Consider the following 6,415-nt stretch of genomic DNA (forward strand, 5'->3'; position numbering starts at 1 on the left):
ACTTACTGCTTGGAAGAAAAGTTATCACCACCCTAGAGAGCATATTAAAAAGCAGAGACATTACTTTACCATCAAAAGTCCATCTAGTTAAGGCTATGGTTTTCCCTGTAGTCATGTATGGATGTGAGAGTTGGACTATAAAGAAAGCTGAGCACCAAAGAATTGATGCTTTTGAACTGTGGTGTTGGAGAAGACTCTTGAGAGTCCCTTGGACTCCAAGGAGATCCCACCAGTCCATCCTAAAGGAAATTGATCCTGAATATTCATTGGAAGGACTGATGTTGAAGCTGAAACTCCAGTATTTTGGCCACCTGATGCAAAGAACTGACTCATTTGAAAAGACCCTGATGCTGGGAAAGATTGAAGGCAGAAGAAGGGGACTCAGAGGATGAGATGGTTGGATGGCATCACTGACTCAATGGACATGAGTTTGAGTAAACTCCGCAAGTTGGTGATGGACAGGGAGGCCTGGCATGCTGCAGTCTATGGGGTTGCAAAGAGTCAGACATGACTGAGCGACTGAACTGAACAGATATAGATATATATAGATATAGATATACACACACTCTTATTACCATTACTGCCCCTATAAAATGATGCTTACCTCTATGGGTGAAATTGAGCCCCCCAGAAGCAGTATGTTGAAGTCCCAACCACACCCACTCATATCTCAGAATTTGACTTTATTTGGAAATAGAGTCACTGGAGATGTAATTAGTTAAGAGGAGGTCATACCAGAGCAGAGTGGGTCCCAAATCCAACATGACTGATGTCCTTATACAAAGGGCAAATTAGGACACAGTCACAATCATGCATAGAGGGAAGACAATGTGAAGATACTGGGAGAAGATGATATCAACGAGCCTAGGAAAGGGGCCTAGAACAGACACTCGCTCACAGCCTCAGAAGGAATCTACCCTGCCAGCACCTTGACCTCAGAGTTTCAGCCTCCAGAACCATGGAGGACAAGTTTCTATTGTTAAGCCACCCAGTTTGTGGTACTCTGCCGTGTATAGTGTTTAACTCTTAGTGCCCAGCATCGAGCAGAGGGCCTGGTGCATACTAGGTGCTCAATAAACATGCATTAAGTGAAGGAATAAGTGAATAAATATCTAGTATGGTGGCTCACGGGCTTCCTTGGTGGCCCAGATGGTAAGGAATCCACCTGCAATGTAGGAGACCTGGGTTAGATCCCTGATTTGGGAGGATTTTCTGGAGGAGGAAATGTCTACACACTCCAGTATTCTTGCCTGGAAAGTCCCATGGACAGAGGAGCCTGGCAGGCTATACTCCATGGGGTCATAAAGAGTTGGAAATGACTAAGCAACTCAGACACACACACGGTGCTCATATTGCCGGCAAGAAATGCCAGAGACCTGTTTAAGGTATCTAACCAGATAGCTGCTGTGGTGAAGATGTGGCTGTCAGTTGGGGATCAATCAAATATGGGATTGGCTGCCTCTAACCAAGACACAAGCAAGTGCTTGACACTATGGTGAGGAGGAAGTCCCTGGAGGCACCAGTTGTCAGGGGACACAGCTGTTTCCAAAAAGCCTGTGGGGCCGTGTGCCTGGACCTGAGGTCTGTGCCTGGGAGCAGGCCCCCTCCTCACACCGAGCTAAGAACAGGCCTCTGTCCCTCATGAGGGAAGCCAGCAAGACCAGGCAGCACCAGCATCGATGAAAAAGCCCATGGAGCCCACAGGGTGTGCAAAGAGAGTCTCAGACAGGGGCAGTTCTAGAAGCCTGCCGTACAATCTCAGAGGCCAAAGGGGATGTGGGCTCACACCTGGGAAATGCCATGAGAATTCAAGGGCGGCTCAATTCTGAGTCCACTCACCTGGGAAAGGACAAAGATGAGGACTCCCTCTCCCAGGAGGCATAGAAGATAAGGGCTAGGCTGGTGGGGGCGCTAAGACCCAAGTAGAGAGGAGGATGAGAAGGAGCTGAAGTCAGGGGCGGTTGGAGCAACAGGAGTTAAGATGATCATTCTCTAGAGCAAAGAAGATGGGAGAGAAAAGGATTTTCATAATCGAACTATTCTAATTGACTGCTGACTCCACACTGTTCAGATCCGCCAGGTAATCGCTCAATCCTCCATCGCGTTTCATCTGTGGAGCTGGAGCAGCTCCTTGGAGGGGGAAAGGCAGGCTTACAAACTGATTAGGGGAAATAACTCCTTGCAGGCCTTCGGTTCCTCTTGTTAAAAATGGTGCCATGAAAATCATAATTAAAATAGGAATGTAGTGAATAACATGCACCCCTTTCCTTGAATGTGAAATAGATTTTAACAACTACCTTAGCTAGAGAACCCAACACATTCGACCTTCCAATAAGGGTAAGCAGAGTTTTCAATCAGCGTGAAATAGAAACTATAAATCAAATGTTTCATATCTAAAGTCCAAGCCGGCTCTAGTGAGTAAAATTCCACTCTCCAACAGTCTTTTTTTTTTTTTCTTTTTACTGGCTGGCTATCACACTTCCTTGACTCTGGAACTATATGGATACTGTTTCTTCGTCTTAAATCTGTGAAACTACCTTCAAGAGCAATAGTCTTGACTACTTGTGATATACTATCCAAGATAAAGAAGCTGGTCAGTAATAAATGCACCTTTGTGGGAGATTCTATCAAGCGGGAACAGTTGAGATGGACTCTTTGGGAGGGAGGGGGAAGGGGAGCTGGTGTGGTGGAAGTGGGTTGCAGAGAGATTCTGGAGAAGGCAGCAGAGAGCAGTGTGAATGCAAATGCATTCTGGAGAAGGGTTGACATTGATAATCTAATTCTCCCAATTCAAGAACAATAAACATTTTCTTTCCTGGAGCCTATATTTTCCCTTATATCCCCAAACTCCACAGGGGACCCAACAACATCCTTTGCTGAAGGAAAGCTTAGAGCCTGAAGGAGCCACGCTACCCCTAGAAACCAGGTATCTTTTCTAGGATGCTTCTGCTAACTAGGGAGCATTTCGAGCTATTTGGCTAACAGAGTCTGGTCCTACTGAAACCACAAGCGGATCGTCCCTCAGCAGTTCGGTTCAGGGCAAGATGTATATGCCCCCATGGTCACAGACACACTCTCCAGAAGCCCCCAGAACTCTCCAGTGACTCTTTGATCATCTTAATGGGCTTGTTAGAGAGCGACAGTGAGAGGCCCGGAGTGCCGTGCAGCCGGCGCTGCGGTGGGAGCCGGGTCTCCAGAGAACGCTGCCGCCCTCGCAGGAGGTGTGGAGCCTTCCGCTGACCCAGCTCAGCGCTTCCAAGGAGACCACGTCTGGGGCGGCCCATCCCCTCCCACTCACCCTCCCCCTGGTACCTAGTCTCAGGTTATAGGAAATCTCAAAATTACAGCACTGAAGCTGCTGAAAGTTCAGCGCCTGTTCCAGCTACCACAGCTTACCTCCTCTCTGCAGCCAAGCTTCCAGCTTCCTCTCTGCCCCTGGGTGGGGATGTCTTCACTCCAAGCTTAGAGAGATCTCTGGAAAATAACCCTGGCAACCTGAAGGGTGATGGACATTTTCACACTCCTTCAGGATAGACTTGTGGTTCTATGCCTCTGGTCAACCACACACCAAGGTTTCTGGCAGGTAGCACCCGCCCTTCCCATCTACAGACACCTTAGCCCCTCACTTCTCACCCCTGAATTCTATGAAAATCACCTGGGGAGGATCTGAAAAGATAATTGCCAATGCCCAGGCTCCTCACCCAGGGAGTCTGATTTGATTGTTCTGGGTTGAGGCCCAACCCTGCAGCCACGTGTTTCAAAAGCTCCCCAGGTGATTCTAAGGTGCAGCCAGGATGGGTTACCAGATTGGCCTCCAGGCCTTCCCGGGGCATCTTTGCAAGGATGAACAACGGAGCCAAAAGAATGCCCGACAAAGGTGGTTTCACTTATTGCTTGATTTTCTGAATAACTTCTCAGAGCGTAAACATAAATCTGAAATCTGAAGGTCATAGAGGTCGTCCCCGGTGTATGAACTAGAATATAAACCATCTATTTATTCAGATTGGACAAATACTTGTTGAAGGCCTACTATGCCTTGCGAGGAACTAAAACGGAAGCACATGCATCAAACAGTTTCTCCATATACCTGGTTCTCCCTTCCGCCCCTTCATACTTGGAAACCTGATTTCCTGTTTTGAATTCATTCTCCCTCTATCTTTCAACTTTTAGATGTAACATATATATTGGCTTATTTACTTATAAATCTCAATTCATGCTTCTCAATGAATAGCAAACCTCCAACATATTCCTCAGGTTCATGTAATTGGAATAGGAGGAAACACCCACATCGAGAATGAACAAACCTCACGGACTCTCCTTTCAAGACTCTTCATCTCCTGATCAAACTTCTGTTATAATAGCCTAAAAGGTAAATAATCAAGAAGCCCAAATAAAAGACCTTTCCTACTCTCTCTGCTCTATCCTTTCTTAGTGTTATGTTTTTACCAAGCTGTCAGGAAAAGCAAAATCATGAAACTCCCCAACCAGATTCTTACATATGCCTGAAACCTTGAGGGCAAGGGAGGAAAATCCTGCCACAATTAACACTCTCATACCGGAGCCTAGAAGACCGAAGATCTGGGGCCACAAGCGAGAGTGGCCCTAGCGCATCGTTAGTCACTGCCTCTGCGCTTCTGCTCTGCCTCCCGCCTGCTCCACCGTCACCCCCGATTCCAGTTCTGTCCATATTTGCCTTCCCCACTGGACTGTAGCTGAGCCAAAAGCTTCAACTTGTTCATCCCTGTCTTCCCACCCCCCAGTGGCTGTATATAATAATAGTTCACATGTATTGAGCACTTACTATGTGCCAGGCACTGTCCTAGATGCTTCCCACATACTATCTCATTTAATCTCCAACCTTATGTGATTAATACTTTTACTATCCCATTATATAGAGGAAAAACTGGAATACAGACTTTAAGCAACTTACTCACAGGTACACAGGACCTAGGAGGCAGAGGCTGGGTCACACCCAGGTCATCTAGCTGCAGATTCTCCTCTCTTAGCCACTACTATACCATGCGGAAGTTGGATAAATCAACACACACAGTTGTTTCCAAGGTCTTTATTTAGAAGAGGCAGCTAGAGTACTTAATAAATAGGCAACCTTGAGAAGATTAACGAGTCCAAATCTCAATTTCCTCCTAGAAAATGAGAGTAAAAGTAACACAAAGCTCATGGGGTTAGCGTGATGATGAAATTAGATCTCATATATAAGGTGCTGAGCACAGCGTCAGGTACTTAGTAAATATTTTAAAAGCTAGATGCTGCTGCTTGCTGTTTGGTACCTTGGTCTCTGTCAGTAGAAACATCTTGCATTACTCCCCAATCTGAGTGATATTATCTCTCCTTATAAGCATCGTGGGCAGAAGCTACTGATTTTTTTATAACTTTATTTAGATACTATTCACATCCATTCACCCATTTAAAGTGTACAATTCAGTGGTTTTTAGTATATTCACAGAGCTATACAACTATCATCACAATCAATTTTAAAGCCAATTTAGAATTTAGAAGCAATTGAGAGGCAAACAGAATCAATTCCAGGGGATTTTTTTTCATCACCCAAAACTGAAACTCAGGAACCATTATAAGTCACTCTCCATTGCCCCCAGGCTCTCTCCCTACAGCCACTGGCAACCACTAACCTATTTTCTCTACATTCGGGACATGCTGTATAGAGTCACACAATGTATGTTCCTTCATGACTGACTTCTTTTGCTTAACGAAATGTTTTTAAGGTTCATCCAGGCTCAGCCTATAGCAAAACTCCATTTCTTCTTATGGTCAAATAATATTCCATTATACAAATGGACCACATTTTATTTATTCATTCATTAGTTGAAGAATATTTGGGCTGTTTCTACTTTCTGGCTATTATGAATACTGCTTCTATGAACATTGGTATATAAGTTTTTGTGTGGGCATATGTTGTTTCTTCTCTTAGGGACATACTTAAAAATGAAATTGCTGGGTCATATGTTAACTGTGTCCTTGGAGTAGGAAAATGGCAACCCTCTCCAGTATTCTTGCCTGGAAAATCCCATGGACAGAGGAGTCTGGCGGGCTACAGTCCGAAGGGTTGCAAAGAGTTGGGCATGACTGAGTACACACGGAGAAGGCAATGGCAGCCCACTCCAGTACTCTTGACTGGAAAATCCCACGGACGGAGAAGCCTGGTGGGCTGCAGTCCATGGGGTCGCTAAGAGTCGGACACGACTGAGCGACTTCACTTTCACTTTTCACTTTCATGCATTGGAGAAGGAAATGGCAACCCACTCCAGTGTTCTTGCCTGGAGAATCCCAGGGACAGGGGAGCCTGGTGGGCTGCCGTCTATGGGGTCACACAGAGTCAGACACGACTGAAGTGACTTAGCAGCAGCAGCAGAGCACACACACAGTAACTCTATGTTTA

This window comes from Ovis canadensis, chromosome 12 (assembly GCF_042477335.2).
Source record: "Ovis canadensis isolate MfBH-ARS-UI-01 breed Bighorn chromosome 12, ARS-UI_OviCan_v2, whole genome shotgun sequence".
Taxonomy (NCBI): domain Eukaryota; kingdom Metazoa; phylum Chordata; class Mammalia; order Artiodactyla; family Bovidae; genus Ovis; species Ovis canadensis.